This window comes from Python bivittatus, unplaced genomic scaffold (assembly GCF_059951505.1).
Source record: "Python bivittatus isolate LINGU-HERP-01145 unplaced genomic scaffold, Pbiv_v1 ctg000700_np1212, whole genome shotgun sequence".
NCBI lineage: Eukaryota > Metazoa > Chordata > Lepidosauria > Squamata > Pythonidae > Python > Python bivittatus.
The window spans coordinates 23,601,165-23,619,684 of record NW_028277098.1 but is presented as its reverse complement, the minus strand read 5'-3'; the positions used below and the strand labels follow the sequence as shown (position 1 = coordinate 23,619,684).

General features: G+C 35.5%; 1 protein-coding gene across 4 annotated transcripts in view; it reads left to right on the top strand.

The window, feature by feature from the left end:
• DPYD (dihydropyrimidine dehydrogenase) overlaps positions 1-18,520 on the top strand; it is a 578,647-nt gene that overhangs the window by 535,004 nt on the left and 25,123 nt on the right. The window lies entirely within an intron of this gene.

Genomic DNA, 18,520 nt, shown 5'->3' with positions numbered 1-18,520 from the left:
AACAACAAAGATTTCTTTAAAATAATTCTTCAGAAATATCTTCCTGATAGTAACAAAGTGTTATTAAAGTTATTTCTACACAAGAATCCAGATAATTATCATGACTAAAAACACTAAGTAGCCTGTTGGTTTTTTATTTTTATTTTATTAAAAAGATTAGGTAAAGATAATGTCAAAATCCTTCGTATTAGCCACAAGAGCTGTTGTTTAGGGTTCCTTTTCTCTGCCATGAATATTTTACATTTAAATTAGAAATCTGTAAAGTTGAGGTGAAAGGATTACTGTGTATGAGAGATGAATAAGGAAAAGCATTACAGCTTCTGCAGCAAGGAGGATAAGTACCACAGTTCATCTGACATAAGAGATGGATTATAGTGAATCTGAAGTAGAAGAAGGTTTATTTAGGGATTATTAGCAATGGCTTGCATTTATGTAATCTATTAGTATAACACAGGGAGAAGAGAAGGGGGAGTTTACTTCTGGAGTTATCAGAGAGATTTGCTATTTATAATGCAATTCAAAGCCTAATATATGCAGAATCCTGTGTGGGAAAGAAACAGAAATGGGTAGAATTCTTTCCTTTGCATTGTGATAATCATATATAATCTGAGCTTTGCAGAATGTATGCACATATGTAAATTGCACATAATGATGATAAATCACCAATGCCAAGTTCAAGTTGACATTTTTTGACAGCACTGTAAAAGTTACAAAGCATCTAGGTCACAAAATTTATAAGAATTCATACATTCTTTCTCTTAAAAAGGCAATATCAAGGGCCAGGAACTGTAATTCAGTTGTGCTAATAAGCAAAGATCAAAACAAGGGAAGAACCATTATGAATGACACCTAGAACAACCTTTCCCAGTTTGGTGCCCTAATGCTAATTAGGTAATTTTGGAATTGAATTCAGCATATCTGGAGATTACTAGATTTGCAAAGTTGGTCTAACATCACAGCACACCAAATAAATGAATGGGAAGACCTCAGTAGAAAGTCTGAAGAAAAGTTCAGAGTGGACATCTGTAAGGTCATAATGTTGGTATTTTCTTACAGTGATATGAGATTAAAATTTGTGTCTATTACTTTTTTTTTTTAACATTTTCAAAAGGCATTTGAGTTGAAGTGTTCAGATATATAGATACTTCAAGATTTTAAGAACTCTTAGTGCATTCCACAAACCCAAATTTGGGGGGGGGGGGGAAAGACCAGTCCATCTGCTGACCTTTGGATAGAGGTCTCAATATTTCTCTTTTATTGTAGTTCTTATTAGTAAAATTAGATGGTAGGTAAGTTAGGTGTTTATAATTGTACAGTATTAATTTTCATAATAATGGTATATATTGATTGTATTCCTTTTGTGTAATTTCAATACAAGTTTTTAACCAGGCAAGTTTAGCTTCTGTTTGCTAACTTTTTATTTTGGTAGGTCCACACCTTAGTGGGATATGCATTAGAAATACATTTTTCTTTGTTTTTCTGGAAAGAGAGCAAAGAAATAAACAAAACAAAGAAAACTGTTTTTCTAATGCATCACACAGTATGTGATCTGTAGAGTATGAGATCAGTGGAGAAACTGTTCAGTAATGCAATATATTGTATTTTGAGAACTTAAAGTCTCAGGCTACAATCCTGCACTCATTTACTTGGGAATATAGTCCACAGAGTACAGTAGGCTTATTACTGAGTAGATCTTTATAAGATTACCCTTCATAATGTATTTCCATAGGCATCTGTAAGGCATTTAGATCCTTTTCCCTAAGATTTTAAAAATCAAAACATTGTCCTATTTAAATATTTCAAATTATCAAATATTTCACCATTTAAGAGGGCTCCAAGGCAGTATACAATTGAAAACATTAAAACAATATAAAAATATATTAACAGGAAATAATCATACTGTATTTAAGATGAAAAAATATTCACATTTAAAATAATTAAAAACCCACTCTGAATTGCTTCTTCTCAGAAAGCCTGGAGGTTACCTTTCTCTATTTAGTTCCAAGCACCACTTTGCAATCAGAATTTGGTGTCATAATAAGTCTAATTATATTGGCAAAAACTAAATTGTGGAACAATAAAAACTGAAAGTATTACTTGAATTTATGTTTAGATGTTGGTGTTTTGTTCAGAACATCTGAAATTTACATTGCTGGATAAAGTTAATTGTTTTCACTATCCTTTAAGTTGGCTAGCAGTACTTGTTTTTTTCTTTATAAGAATTTAAATCATTTCTGTAATGTAAAGGCGTTTGGTGAGCACTGAGCATGAAGGACATCTTATGAAACTAAATTATTTTCTTTATAACTTGGGATCAGAACCAAAAGTAATGCTAAACCCTTCAATAAATTAACTTGCACTGCAACTGCAACAGACTTTTCTCTGCCAAAGTAATCTGCCAACAGAACTGGAAAGAAGGCCTTTGAATGGTTAGTACAGGTTTTAGAAAACAAAGAATGGAAACAGTGGCATTCTTGATTTATCTATCTCTATTACCTAGAAAGTCACTGTGAGTGATGCAGTTTGAACAACTTCAAGGCTTCCTTGGAAAGGAAGTATCCAAGGCAGCACACAGATGAATGAATTCAAGTTATCTTTAAGTTTGATTTTTGTACCTTTAGAGCCTAAAGTTAAGGCAAAGTTAGACGGAGATGATGGTGGTTATGGGGAGCAACAACCCTCTTGCATTGCCTCTGACCTATTTAAAGCATCTTGTCCTGCCTTGCCACCTCTAGTCTCCCTGGTCAGTTTTCATCTATAATCTGAAGGGTGCTCTCTTGTCCCCAGCATTGAAGAACATTTCAGTCAGGGATACATAAAGACCTCCTGATTTTTGTATCTTGGAATATAGCACAATCTGTCCTGTGTTGCCTTGGAATACTGAAGTGGACTGACATGCTGAATTGTATGCCAACATTCATAGAAATTGGTGTGAGGCTTTTAAATTATCTTTATTATTTTTACAAAATGAAAAAATGTACTAAAACTAAAAATATATATTATAACGATGGTCATACAGAATTAAGAAGAAAAATAAAGGACTCTGGGGGAAGTATGGTGAACTGAAGACGTCTCTGCAAAAGTGGAGCCAACAACTACGGCAAAGACCAAGGAACCAGTGAGTAGACCGGTTCCTTGGAATCTCTCCAGATAAGGAGAGGATGGGAGATTGCCACATGTGTTCTGATGGCTGTTCTTCATGAGGAGACCACAGGACAGCAGTTTTCTGTGGGTTTGATCAGCCATCCTGCTTGCAATTGCAGTGGAGCCTTTTAAAGGACATTAAGTTCACAAACTTCATTTTCTAATCACTTTCTGAAATTGCCTATTAACCATCTGAAAGCTATTAGAAACCTTCAGAACAACAAGTTTGAAAAGTCATTGGGTGAATTTATCTTTAACTCTGAATAAAAGACAAATTAATTATAAGCTTAAGAAAGAATTTGAAATGAACAGCAAGAAGCTAAATAAGATTTTAATCTAAGAAAGTTATAAACAGATTAAGGGCCCAAATGAATTTGGAATATTGACTTTTAGTGTAAGATTTTGGAATTAACTATAAAAAATAAATAGCTTCTCATGGGAAACAGATTTATTGTGGCTATCCTGGCTTTTGTAAGTAATAACAAAGGTAAGTTACTTTATGATTTTAGAAACTGGACACTAAAGGAACTAAAGATTCTAAGGGGGAAAAATACAAGCCTGTTCTTGATGTCGGTTAATATTGGGACTTATAAAATGACACAAAACCTTGTTACATCAGAAACATTAAAGGAGATCTTTGAAGAATGGAGCCAGAAATTAGTAACTACAATATCAACATAGTCTATCCATAGAAGCAGACATAATTATTGACAATGTCCAAAAGATGTTAATGAAGGAACAAATCTGACAAGACATAGAAAGTACCAAAAGTGGAACTACAGATGACAGGCCAAGAGAATGACCTGGAAAACATTTTCTTACTGTATCTACAAAAGAAGCTTATTACAATCTTGAAAAAAATTGTGCAATGGAATAAAGAAAAATTGAAGAGAAATCAAATCCTATGACAATATTTGATTGAATTAAAGATTAAGACTGTTAGAAATAAAAGGAAGGAATATAAAGTTGGCTTAATTGATCAAGGTTAAAATAAGACAATTTTTTGCAATGTTCTGGCAACCCTTTATGGACTTTTTGCTGACACCAGGATTGAAAAGTTGATGTTTTATGGATTTGCTTATAGATAAGGGATGGGATATAGGATGAAGAAATATCTGTTTGTAACCTTATAGGGGGAGAAGAGTTAATAAATTTGTTTATACAGTACTTGTGATGAAGGTTGGAAGTCACTTTGTTACCTTTACTTTATTCTTTCTTTTCTTTTTCTTCTTTCTTCTTTTTTCCTGCAGTTAGGAAAGTTTAGTTTCTATTAGTTTTTATGATTGTAATCAAAATTAATAAAAAATCATATAAAAAACAAAGAAAGAGAAATAAAGGACAAGCAAGACAAAACCCCTAAACTATTTTTTCTTCAAAAATAGAATAGTAGTTGGGAACATACAGTTCTAAAATTACCTTGAAAATTATGCTTTTAAGTATTCATAAATTGTCTTCTGAGACAGAAAGTAAGGAAATTTGCAGTGAACATTTAACCTTTAGAGAAGACTATGTGAGGCAAAATTTGAAGTAAATAGTTGGAGAAGGGTTGTGCAAAGGGAAGGGATACTGACATGAAGTAATAATGTCCCTCCATCAACAAACTGCAGCTAATTTCTGGGATTAGAGCAATGCTTTTCAAACTTGGCAACAGGGTGGGGAATTCTGGGAGTTGAAGTCCACACATCTTAAAGTGCCAAGTTTGAAAAACACTCGGTAAGAGTGTGTAGAGAAATAGCAGAGAGTAACTTTTCTATAAGGCCACTCAGTTAAACAAGACAGCTACAATTCTTCTTCCAACTTCTAAATATGGGAGATGGAAAATAATGAGGTGAGCAAATGTTCTCAGATTCTTTCCTCCCTGCCCCTAGAAGCTGTGATTGGGCAAAAAAGGATATTCTGATCACAAGGATAACTTTTACTGGAGGGTGGACCAATCCATCGCAGAATCAAATAGTCTTTCTCCCTCGCCTCTTAGGACCGGGGCATTTTGGAAGACTAAGAAGTACCAAAAGGTCGCATTTTTAAAAAAATCGTCTCTGGTAATGCTTTCTATTCCTGGCTGCCCAAACACTATATCAAAAATGGACTGTCTCTTCAGAGAGAACTGAGAGACAGGAGGTTAGAGAAATTTGTTCTGCCTTAAGCGGAAAACACTACAGTCAACCCATTCCTCTCTGGGATTGGGTTTTGTGTACCTAATTTTACACTGTCCAGTCAGATTCTGTATCTGGACAATCACCTTGCCTTCATTTTGGACAACAAAATGTCTTGGGCCTATCCTGAAAATCTGAGATGCACAGGGCTGCAAAAACTAGTTTGTGTTGCCATGCTTGGCAAATCACAGCAAAGTCTGATAGAAGAAGGAAGAGAGAGAAGAAACAAAAATTTAAAATTAGGTCAGAAATCCAGTTTGCCCAGACAGAATGTCTGAAATCAGCATACTTATCATGCATTAGACTGCAGCTTAAATAGAAACAGCACAGCCCAAAGCTTGGACAGAGGCCACCACTGAGTGGGCCTGCCCCAGACTGAACTCTACACTGAGGAAACAGAATAAAGCATATCACATAGTAAGTATGTTTACAATGCCACAAGACTTATTGCTGCTTTTGTTGCAATAGGTTAACTTACTATTGTTCTTCAACATTTTTGTTAAGTAGCATGCAAAATAAAAATGCAGAATAATCTTCAAAATTAGAGCACATATTCTGTGCCCCAAATCAGGAGAAGCAAAAAACAAACAAAAACTCCACCCACCTAAGCAGATGCCTGAGAAATACCACCATATTTATATTTCAAATTAAAGTCAAAAGCTAAGTGGTTGGGCACCTAAGAAATAAGTTTTCTTCTGTTTTAAACTAAATGAGAATATACATCAGCAGCTTAAACTCAACATATGCTCTTAAAGAAAAAATTAGAAATGCTTAAGATAATTAACCTGCCCCATCTCATTGCTCCTGGAATCTTGTTGTTGTTGTTTAGTCGTTAAGTCGTGTCCGACTCTTCGTGACCCCATGAACCATATTGCGCCAGGCCTTCCTGTCCTTGTCTGCAATGTTGGTCTAAAACCAGAACATTAATTACACAGTCTAATGCAGTGTTTCTCAACCTTGGCAACTTTAAGATATGTGGACCTCAACTCCCAAAATTCCCTAGCCAGGAAGTTGAAGTCCACATATCTTAAAGTTGCTAAGGTTGACAAACACTGGTCTAATGTGATCATACTCTCATGGACACTGAATCTTAATAGCAACAGGATCTCCCTTCACTCATTCCTGTGAAAGAACTATTTCTGATAGAATAGAGTCTGTAAGCTGAGGCTATGACAGTTCTACCCACCAGCATTTTATGTCCTTTCTCTACCCTTCTAAAGCTATGTCTCACTTACCTCATGGCCATTGTAAGGTGTGATCTCAGGATGAATGAAGAGTATCTCATGCCTTACTCCAACTCCTCTCCTTCCTCATCCCTTCTACTATGTGTGCTTATTCTAGGCCAGGGGCTTTCAAACTTTTTCAGGGCATGGAACCTATTAGTTTTTTAAAACATTCTCCTGAACCCATGTCAAGAGGCAGAGCTCTAGTGATACAAAATTGGCTGCATTTGGGTGAACCATCAGGGTTTCAAAGCCCAATGCTAGAACATCCTTTCATTGCTGTCTCCTTCCTGTTGCTATGGCTATTCTCTCTAAGAAGGATTGTCTTCTCATTCACTCTTCCAAGGGATTTTCCTCACTAAACACAGCACTCCTCCAACTTCTAGCATAATTGCTGGCTGAAGCCAGGTTGAGGCATGGCATCCTAGCAGCCAATCACACATCTTCCCAATAAATCTCATTTTCACAAGGTAGTTTGCATCTTGTTGTTGTTGTTGCACTGTTACAAACCAGCTCAGTGGATGTGTCAAGAGAAAATCAATGGGTGACAAAATCAGGAACCCTGACCAACTTGTAATGGAGCCCTACCTAGCCCTTGTTTATACGTATACCCTTCAATTCAGTATTAATTGTAGTTCAAGTAATCAGTTACTTTTCAGTAACAGGAATGATCAGTGCTTTTTTAAAAAAGAAAAGGCATCAAGAGGGCCTTAAAATAGCTTTTGATTGGAGCAGCATATAAGCATTAGTAAATATATAAATAAATCAATGTAAAGTCCAGAATGAATCATTACTGACATGAAACAGCATATAGAAAGTATTTTTTTAAAGACAGCCAATGTGGTGAAATAGTTAAGATGATGGAGTAGGGAATAGTTAAGATGATGGAGTAGCCTCATGGTAAAATGAATTCACCATTTCACCATGGGGCTCACTGGGTGACTCTGGACCAATTAAGGATCTGTCAACCAAATAGAGTTGTTGTTCTGAGGATACACTGAAGGGGAACTCTTATGTGTATTGCCTTTAGTACCTAAGTGAAAGATGGGTTATTTATGTAATCAAATCCATAAGGTCAAATCTGTATATAGCTTTTTCCTTTTGTTTGCATACTGTATGAGAAAAGCATTGCAAGCAGTACTTGTTAAAATACCCTAAGAACCTAGATGCTATTTATACAAGCTTTGCCAGCATAGCACTGTTTTTTTTCCTAGATTGAGGGTTTAGAGAAAGCAGAAAGTAGTAGCATTTGTTAGTATGTTAGGTATTTATTAATAGACAGGCTGCTGTCATCTTTGCTACAACTTAGTCTTTTAAACTGTCAGAATTTCATTTACATAAATGGGTGGGAAGCTCTTTCTCATATATGCCCAACAAACTGAAGACAAAGTGCTTGCCAGTGTTTTAATTTCTTTTTTATGTTCCAGTTAGAGAGTAAGTAGAATGCCTTTCATCTCATAGTGTCATGAATATGATAATATATGGAAATCACAGAAAGAAGATAATGTGCGTTGCAAATCCCACACGTTTACTCAGAAGTAAATCCCATTGAATTCAGTGGGGACTTACTTTCATGTACTTTCCACAGGATTGCAATCTAAATTAAACACATTCTTTACTGAAGGAATTCCTGATAAATTCAAGTCTCTTTTGTTCATATAAAATGTTATTGTCTGTAAAATGACAGATGGCCAGATGTTCATGAAGTAGAAATATTTCCATTGCTTGCACCTCCCAACTTCATCTTACAGAGAAATCATTCACTTTGGCACTCTTGTTAATCAAGTATTCAATGAACATAACTGTGTTTAGTTTCTGTTCTTGTATGTGTATACATGTGATGTGCATGTGTTTGATGAATATTTCATAATAAGTAGACCAAACAAGTCATCTTTAGAACCCCAAATGCTAGTGTACTGCTGCAAAAAATATTCACTCATATTTTTTCATGTTTCAAAGATGACAATCCAGATCAAGAATACTGCATAAAACTTAAACAACAAAAAAGAGCATTGCTATTAATAAGAAAGTAAAGGAAAAGAGGCAGGTGTTATGATTAGTAAAGTTGCTACTGACTTTCACTCAGACTATCATATGAAGCCAAATTTAGAGATTCCTATTCAAGTAAAACCACCAAGGAATGGATGTGAGAACATCAATAATATGTACCACATTTCTTGATGGAGGAAAACCACATTCCTTGTTGTTCAGCTATAAAGTGAGTATATGCAAAATCCTTCCCATTAAATTTCACTATGTTACCAAATTTCAGGTTTTGGGGGATTTGGTTTTGGTTTTTATTTTCTTTTGAGTTTCCACAGATGTTCTGTAGGCAAAATATAATGCATGCACACCCTCTAGGGGAATTTCACTGATGTTCAGTCAAAATGCCTACAGTTATTACACTGGGGCAGGGCTTTCCATTTTTGCTTTGAATGTTCCTATCTGCAAAATTCAGTGACCAATTCATTGATCAGTTCCTTCAGCTAGTCAAATGACATCTTAATAAATGCATTGTCTATATAGTATCATGACCATATTTCTATTTACAATGACTTTAAAAGCTAATGTATAAAATGGGATTAGAGATAAGTGGACCAGAATAAGGTCTGCTCTACTTTTCTGTCCTTTTGCAAATAGATTTTTGTGTAATTTTTTTTTTAACCAATTATTTGATTTAAGAAAAATGTAGAATTTTTTTCCCTAAGTGGATCAGGGAAGCAGTAAGGAGTTGCCCTTTCTTTCTAAAATGTAACAAATGATTATTTGGGGGGGGGGGTATTTCTTGTTACTTTAACTTTTTAAATCCCCATGTGCTGACATCGGGTGAAATGCTTCTTCCTTAGCATGTCTGGGATGACCAGGGCACTGAATAGCTAGCTGGACTTTATTCTGATTAGTGTTCACCCTCTGGGAGTGAAATGAATTGGTGAAGTTCTTTTCACGATAGTAGATTAATAGTGGAATTCTTTTTAATCTCTAAACAGGATGCACATGGTATGAAATGTGTTTGGAAAGCAAAAGTCAAAAGATTTTTTTTTCCCATTAGGGATAGAAAAGAGCAAGGAAAATACAGATAGAGAAGTCACCAATAAAAGATTGAGTGAAAAGAACGTGGGATTTTTGTTTTGATTTGGTTTTAATTTTCATACTCAGGAAACTATTTTTATAATAATATTCCCTGAAAGAGGGGGGGGGGACACCAAAACCCAAGAAAACACTGTGGGGACACTTGTTTCTTTAAGCTGTGACATTTCAGAAGATCAGACAGATGAGCTGATTCTATACACTGAATGGCTATTATTTAAAACAACAAAAATGTTTTGTTTTGCAAATGTTTTAAGATGCCAATAGCATTCTTTTTCAAAAGGTTATCTGGCATGTGTTCAAAACATTGAAGTTATTATTATGAGGTAAAGAAAAGAAAATAATCACAAATATTCTTAATATATGCTGCTGCTTGGAATTGTATCATGAACATATTTGAGATGGAGATTTTGGATCTTGCTTTCTAAAATGCTATTTTCTTTCCTTCCGGAATCAGCAATAGCCCTTGATACAGTACACTTATTGCATTTCTCCCTGTCCTTTATTTCTCCACACGTACTTTTATATACAAATATATCCATGCAGGTTATTGCATATATATATATTTATATTTATATTTATATATTTGTCATAGTGGAGATAATAAATGTTAATAATGTTAATAAAGTGTAGCATTTGTGTATTCAGAGCAAGGTTTCTTTAGTTCTTTACTTTTTATCAGAATAGTAGCAGACTATAATACTGTCCATATTATTTTCCTCTTCTTCAAATATAGCAAAAGTTTGGAGGGCAGGCATTTAAGAAATTACAGTAATCTGAAAATGGAGGTATCACTCAGCTATCTCTATTAGGTAACCAGCCCCTAGTTCATAATATGCTCAATTGAATTTAGATTGATCTGTGAATAAATTGCAACCAGAACTGGCTTATTCACCTTAAAGCTTTGCTGGCTTAATGTTTCATTGTTGATTCATTATGTTGTGAGTTCTCTATTGACAGTCTAATGCTTTTTATATCTTGATAGAAACAGCTCTACTGATAGATATAGCTATCTTTAAATGAATAGGATTTAGTTTATCCAGTGAGGACAAATTCATCAGTGAATGAATCCCTTGAGAAATACTGAAGCAAAAATCAGATGGTTGCAGGAGATTTGTACAGTTCATCAGTTACAATGTTGTTTTTGGAAGCCTAGTGCAAGAGATTTGCCTTTGGATTAAAAGAGAGAGAGTGTGTCACGCTATACTATGGTTCTTAAACCAAAGTGATGAAGAGGTCTACCATATTTGATGTTGGATAGTTTCACATGATATAAAATTGTTTGTTAGTGTTATAATAATAAATGGAAAGGCTTCCAATTGTAGAAATGCCTTGTTTTCAAGCAGCAGACTTGGGTCATCCTAAGAATGACCTTTGAGGAATATAATACCTGCTGTTGAAATTTGACCTTTCTGTGCTCAGATAGCTTCTCCTCAAAAGCTATTATGAACAACAGATATACAGATACACATACATACTATATTGGTTAACAAATCTGAGCTATGGACTGCTGAATTCATGATGTGAATCTTGCTTGTGCCATGACCATTAGATGGCCTTAGGCAAGCCATTGTTTGTTTCTCAGCCTCAATTTCACTATATGCAGTAAAGGAATAATAGTATTCATATACTTTGCACAATTGTTTGTTATAAAGAGTATGAACATTAAAAGATCCTAAGTACTTATTACATACTATCAGCTACTGTGATCAGCATGCCCAAGCTTCATATGTCTTATATTTTGTCTATCAACAAAAATATTAATGTTTTACAACATTACGTGACCATTAAGAAGTTTTGAGGGTACCACTTTTTTCCATGAAGTTTCAAGCAGGCTGGCACCTAGCTTTTCATGTACCTTCTTGAAAATATGCTTAAACCATTTTGAAAATAAGATATAATTGAATTGTTTTGATAGCTGCCAGTACATCAAATGGTCTTTGAAGGTATTTATCCTGTTTATTTAGGCTGCAGCTGTTGCCAAATGCAGCATAATGAAACATCTAAAAGTAATTTTTTGAAGTCTGAAGTCAATAAATATTTGGAAGAATGGCAATAGGTGACAGAGATTCCATCATATGATTTCAAAATTAAAGGTATCTCCCATTTTGCTTTGCATTTTACTTAATGACTGCTGAAGTTAAACAAAGGCAGAAAAGGCACATAATGGTCAGTAAGCTGTCTGAAGATCAAAGCTGGAAGATCACATGAATGGAGAGAAACTGGAGCTACCACATAAATCAGTAAGCTATAAAACAGCCAGAATGCCAAGGCAACTAGATAAGAGAAATTCAGGGGGCAAGGATTTATAATGGTAGAATTCTAGCAGCCTCACTGAATTTTTAGAGATATGTTTATGGCTGAAGCTTGTCTTACCCCTACTCCATTGCAATTTGTCCTGTTTTGAGTAATTTCAGGAAGTCTGATACTTCCACTCTTATGGGCTTGTAGGTATTCCAGATTGTTCCAGCTCAATGGCAGAAGCCAGCTGGTATTCTGCTCACCTGTTCTTAGATACAGTAATGGTTCTTGTTAAGCCTTCCCTGATTCAAATATACTTCAGCTATAACAGGAGGCTGCTTCCTATCATCGTCATCAGCTGTTGGAAAAAGCAAAGCTTCCTAAATAGCTTCTTTTTGTCAACATTCATCTAAATCAGACTGATTCATGGCTCTTAGATTACATAGTGGTCTGGTGCATGATGCAAAGTTAATGCTGGGACATTTTATACAATTCTTCACTCTTTGGGATTTCTCCATTTAAATAATCTTTCTTTTCTTTTCTTTTTTCTTTTTTTAAGAGATTGATGAGATTTTAAGTGTTTAAACCTAAGTAGGAATTCAGGTAGCAGTAGGCAGTTTGTTTCAAAACACCTGATTCTAGTTCAGTAGAATCATTTGATATATGAATTATTTTGCATAAACTCCCACTTCCCACTCCGTGGACAAAATAGTTTTAGCTTGCTTGGATTGTCACAAAATTAATAACAAACAATAAACATAAATTTCAGTGTGAACTGTTAAGTGGGAGGAGAGGAATTGGAAATAGGTGTCCTGTCAGTGCAGGAAATCTATATTTAACGTGATACACCAAGTTTTATCTGAAAGTGATAGTGTATTGCATTGAATGAGTATGACGTTCTTATTTAACTTGGCTTACTTAGTTTGATTAAGTGTTTCCAGATAATGAAAAGGGAGGTAGGGTTGTCCCACAGCATATTCCATTTTTAAAGAAGCCAACACTATCAACTTGTTTTGATTCATAGCAATATTTGGTAGGTCAAAGATCATGATTACCTTCCTGAGTTGAAGCCGGCTTTATCCAGCTGACATATTGTCATTATCTGTTGGCACTGGCATGTTCAGAAATTGGAACCAGCATTCTGAGGTTTCTAGCTGGCAGCATTTGGAATTTAGCATTCTTCCCCATTGCTGTATTATGTGAAAGCAAGCCCACAGGCTAAAGATTAAGCTCAGTAAGGTCAAACAGTGAAATGAATAAAATTAGCACTTTCTAGAGTTTGCTTAGAACTTACTGCCATTATATTAACAGATCCAATATCCCTCTAACTGCCATGTCAAAATAATCTAAGAGCATGCTTTATAAAGTTTTGTGGCAAATCCATTTGCTGTAAAGGGAAGTAAAAGTAAAATATTAAGTAAGTGGTTTTGCTTCCCCAAGTTCTGTTCTATTCATTGCATTCATTTCCCTGCTAATATGAAAATAAACATGTCATTTTACATTGTACAAGAATGTATTTATATACACCAGAATTTTAAAAATGTAGGACTTCCATGATACCAATCCCGAAGTGTACAATGTATAAACAAATTGTTCTGTGGGGATCAATTTTGCACCATTATACTTTCCAGTTTCCTCCAGCTACCCCAAATCTTGCAGTCTATATTGTAGTATACTTGTATCATGAGTAGGGATAATGCAAAATCTCAGTAATACTTCAGTTTGTAATAAAAATGTGCCAAATTTGTAATGTATTCCAGTACCTGCTCTAAGTTCCACATAGTACCTTTCAGATAAAATGTAATCTGAATTGGAAGAAATGTTCTCATCTTCACTCCTCTACTGGATTTCGGTAGTAATATTGGGAAGTAATTTCTCATCTCTCATATACCTAGAACACTGCTATGTTATCATCCTAGAACTTGAGTTATTTAGGTTTCCCTTTACACAAATATTAGGTTCTTTAGGAAAGCTCCATTTTTTCAGCATTCTTTGTACTGGAAATGAAGAGAGTTTCAGTGTTCCATAGTTTGGAGGCTCACTGTGTAGGGTACCCATAGGGAAGGAATTCTGTTTCTGTCATTCTTCCAGTGATGTTATTAAACACAGCAGGATTAGAAGTGGGTTTGGGGAATTGCCTTCTTTTGCTTTGCTTTCCTTTTCTGGAAAATAATTCAGTTCATTATCCCAGTATGAAATTAAGCCAGAAGGAATTTGCTGGTCACTACTTTGCTCCTTGCACCTTTTCATGATAGGTTTCAGCCACCTGTTTCCCTAATTAAAATATAATGCCTATATCATTTATTTTGACATAATAGCAGTAAGGTAGCAATTTATATTTCCAGAGGAATTAGCTAAAAGGAGGGAAGAATAACATATTGAAGAACTTCTCCGAATGATGTAGATGAAGTATGGTGGCAAAAAGAAAGGAATACAGAAATGATCAGGGGAGTGTATCTGAATATTAAAGTTGTAATCAGTGGGGGTGATTTGCTGGAGGCATAGGTTCCTAACCAAAAGGATGCCTAATTACAAAATGTGTCCTGTAATGTCATGATGTCATGCTCCGTCCTTTCATATTTGTGTCACAACATTGCATGAAAGGATGGAAATTGTATCAGAACATTGCAATTCATGTTTCATCACTTGTTATAATGGGAAAAAGGAATAACCTTGAGGAACAGGAGAAGCCACAACCAAGACAACAGTCAGATAAAAGAAATCTGAGTCCAGGGCAGAAAAGTAATTTGAGAAAGCATCTCAGACAGGACCCTCCCTGGTTTTTACAAAGATAAAGGGAGGGAGGGGGCTATTCTGTTACTGTAACCTTATGATAAATATTAGCATTAAGAACTTTGGTTTCCTAGTCTGGTCTACCTTGAAGGGCTGACACTTAACCACCTTGCAGATGCCTATGGCTGGGAAGCTACAACCTAGCGATTAAAGGGAAAGGATAGCAGGTCAGTGGCTGGCTTCCCTATATTTCAGGTTGCAGAGTCATGAAGTATGTCAAGGTGACAGTGATGTTGGCTCTCTTTAATGCTGTATCTGTTTCTGGTAAAACATCCATTATATAGGATTTAATCCAGAACAAAATGCTGATCTGATATGTAACATGCAGACCTGGCTAACAGAAGAGGGAGGAATTAATCTCTCCCCACTTTTTCTAGCAAGCAACTCTGTGGTAAGCAGGCTAGTATTGTAGAGCAGGAAGATGGATTAGCCATGTTCTCTGGTGCTGACCAGAGGCTCCATATAGCATTTTGCTACTTTTAAGTATGTGTTCCTTCATTAAGTAGCCAGAACAATATAACAATACTGTTATGTACCATCCAACCTGCTGCCTAAGAGCCTTTCTTCCTGAATTAACCAAGGTGATCTTGGACATGTCAATGTATTACGCTGTATTCCATATCCTTGGGGATTTCAGTATCAATATCTTGACTGAGATTGCCCAGTCAAGAACTAGACAGAACTTCATATCTTTCATGATATCCAGCCCAACACATGCAGCAGGGCACACACTCATTTTTGTTCAGGTGAAACTGGTATTATGAAAGTAGAGGAACCATGATTTCTAGTATAAACCAGAGACCAATATAAACCAAAGCACTGGTTAAAATGTTCTGACTCTGGCGTCTGGTGAATCTGGATGTTTTCTGAAAGCATTTGTGGAATGTTCTTCTCATTTGTTGGAAATGCTGTTGCTGCCCTGGCTAATCTGTAGAATATGGATGGGCCAGAGAGTTGACAGTTTATCTTAGGCATCTTCTTTCTCACAGAGTCACATCATCTCCTTGGTTTACAATGTATGAAGTGGATGATTATCAGGTGGAACACAAGTGGAAGAGCTCTGGGGATAGATCAACTCTAATGATCTATAGAGGGAGTCCTATCTGAAGGCTTATCTGAACTTCTACTGTTTACTTCTTTACCTTCATTGTATCTGCGCAAAGCAGGTTCTATTATTCTTCTGTTCTGTCTGGGATCTTGTCCAAGATTTTGGAGGAAGGGAGCCAAAAGAGCAGTATGCTATGAGTACATTGAGGCAACTCATAGGGATGTAGCCTTAGTAGTTCTTCTTTCTGTTATTTTGGATTGAGGGTGCTTGTAGATATGTGTTCAAGTGTATGGCAGATAAAAGCTACCACCTGCTTACCTGTCAGCTCTCCTGATTGATGGAAGTAGCCATATGATTGAGGCTGATGATCAATACCTCCCTGCAGGAAGAATAAGTGGCCTTATAGATCCATACATATCTAAATTATATTGACTTTCTGGATCTATTTCATTTGATCTTTTGGCAAAATAATATATGGAAGGTATTTTGATCATCTTCATGGATAACCTAAAACATGGTAGGTGTGGTCTACTGCGTTTTTTGTTTTTGTTTCTGTTTTGATCTTTCGACCATTTTTAGCCCCATTAGCTGTGGAATCTTAGTGGACTGCCTGGCAAGATTATGCCTTATCACAGTTTTACAGTGGTTCTAGTCTCACCAGATCATGTCAACAAAATGGTGCTGGGGAAATACTGTTTGACAATTAGTCCTTTGACTTATGGTGTTTCACAGAGTTCCATGTTATTCCCTATAGTGCTCGATACTTATAGGAAACTGACTGGGAAGGTCATCTGGGATTTTGGAGTTGGGAGTCATCAATATGCTGATGATACTCTACTTTTTCTTGCCATCTAATTTTTTTATATATGTAATTCTTATTAAACATTTTAACTACAACAATAAAAGATAATACAAACTAAAAAGAAAAATAGAGAGAGTAAAAGGTGCAAGAAGGTAAAAAAGAAAGAAATAATAGAAAAGAAAAAAACTAAGAAAGCAACTTCCCACCCTCACTTCAAAAAGTATAAACAATTTCACTCTCTTCATCTCCTCTTAATTAACAAGTATAAAACTCTTCATCCCATAACTGAACTCTTAATTATAGGCAAGTCCAATAAGCAATGTCTTTTCCAATCCAGATGTCAGCAAAAAGTCCAAACAGAACCCTATAATATTAACATTATTTAACAAATATAAAGCTCATCATTCCATATCTCAACTCTTAATTGTAAGCAAATCCAATACACAAAGCTTTTTCAATCCAGATGTCAGCAAGTCCAGAAAGAACCACTCAAAATAACATGTCCCATTTCAACCCTGTTCAAATAAGCCAACTTTATGTTCCTTCCTTTTGCTTAAAACAATCTTGTTCTTTACTCCATTCAAATTATTATTAACCCTTGTTTCGAATTTCTTCAAAACTTTAGCAAACCTCTTTCATAAGTCCAGCAAGAAGAAACAATTCCAATTACTCTCTGGGATTGGCATTTTTATTTGCTTCTTAATTTTTAAAGCGTGATCTGATTTTTTTGTATATCCAATGACAAATTCTTGTTCATGCTGTTCTCCATAATCACTTCCAAATCTTTTTCTGTAACAGCTTCTTCTGGGAATGGACTGTTCATAAGAACATACAACATAGCTGACATTGTTGATTCAAGGTCCTGGTGGCATTCCTCAAAAATATCTCTGAACGCCATTATAAATTGCTTATCCTGTTATGTCTCCAGTATTGTCTTACATTCTAATTCCAAGGAAGCAACATTGCCTAAGTACAGTAATAGAGTAGATGAGGAAGAATATACTGAAATGAAATCCAAACAAGATTAAGATGTTGTTACTAAGTAAGAAACTGGATTGGGGTACAGTTGCAGCCTGCTTTGAGCAGTTTCACTCTTCCTGGAAAAGCAGCTCCTTGATTATCAGCTGTTAGCTGGATTTGCAATTGGCTCTTGTGATTAGGAGCACAATTCTGTCCATCAACCAATCATATCTCTGGACAGAGTTAGCAACAATTAGTCATGCTTTGGTTACATCCCATCTTTATTATTGCAACATGGTTCATATGGGGCTAACTTTGGAAAATGTCTGGATGTTGCGGTTAGCCTAAAACACAGCAACTAGTCTGCTGACTAGTGCAAGGTATAGGATCATCATATGCCTCTGCTGAAAGATCTGCACTGGTTGCCAGTTGCTTCCCAAGGACAATTTAAGATGATGGTATTGAATCAAAAATCCTAAGTGGCTTAAGACCTGATAATTTAAGGAACTGCTTCTCCCATTATGGACCTGTCTGATTGTTAAGATCAGAAGAGACCCTTTTGAAGGTGTCCCTTTTATCAGAGTCCCATCTTACTGGCACTCTGTTCTTTGTTCCTCAGCACTTTCTGGGAATTCACTCCCTTTGGAGTTGTGATTGGCCCCATTCTCTCAGTGTTTAGAGAATGTATAAAAACACATCTCTTTCTGCAGACTTTTAATTGTTACACAATTTCAGTATTTATCATTATTGTATTTTTAACATTCTATCTTCTGTTTTTAATTTTAAATTTTGTTAGGTGCCTGGAAAGCTTCACCCTCTAAGAAAAATTTAAACCAAGTGAAATTAAATTGCTGTCATTTACCTGAAATTATAGTAGTTTTGGAAATAATTACCTAAAATATCCTTTACTTGCTGTGTTGTTGATGTTGGTGTCAGAATGAGCTATAAAAAAAATGTTCTCCAGCTCATCATTTTGTAGCTTGTGATGTTTAAGAATAAAAGCTATTTTAGAAAGTCCAGATGAATACATTTGACTCTCTGTTCTGCAGTGTTTAGATTTAGCAACCAT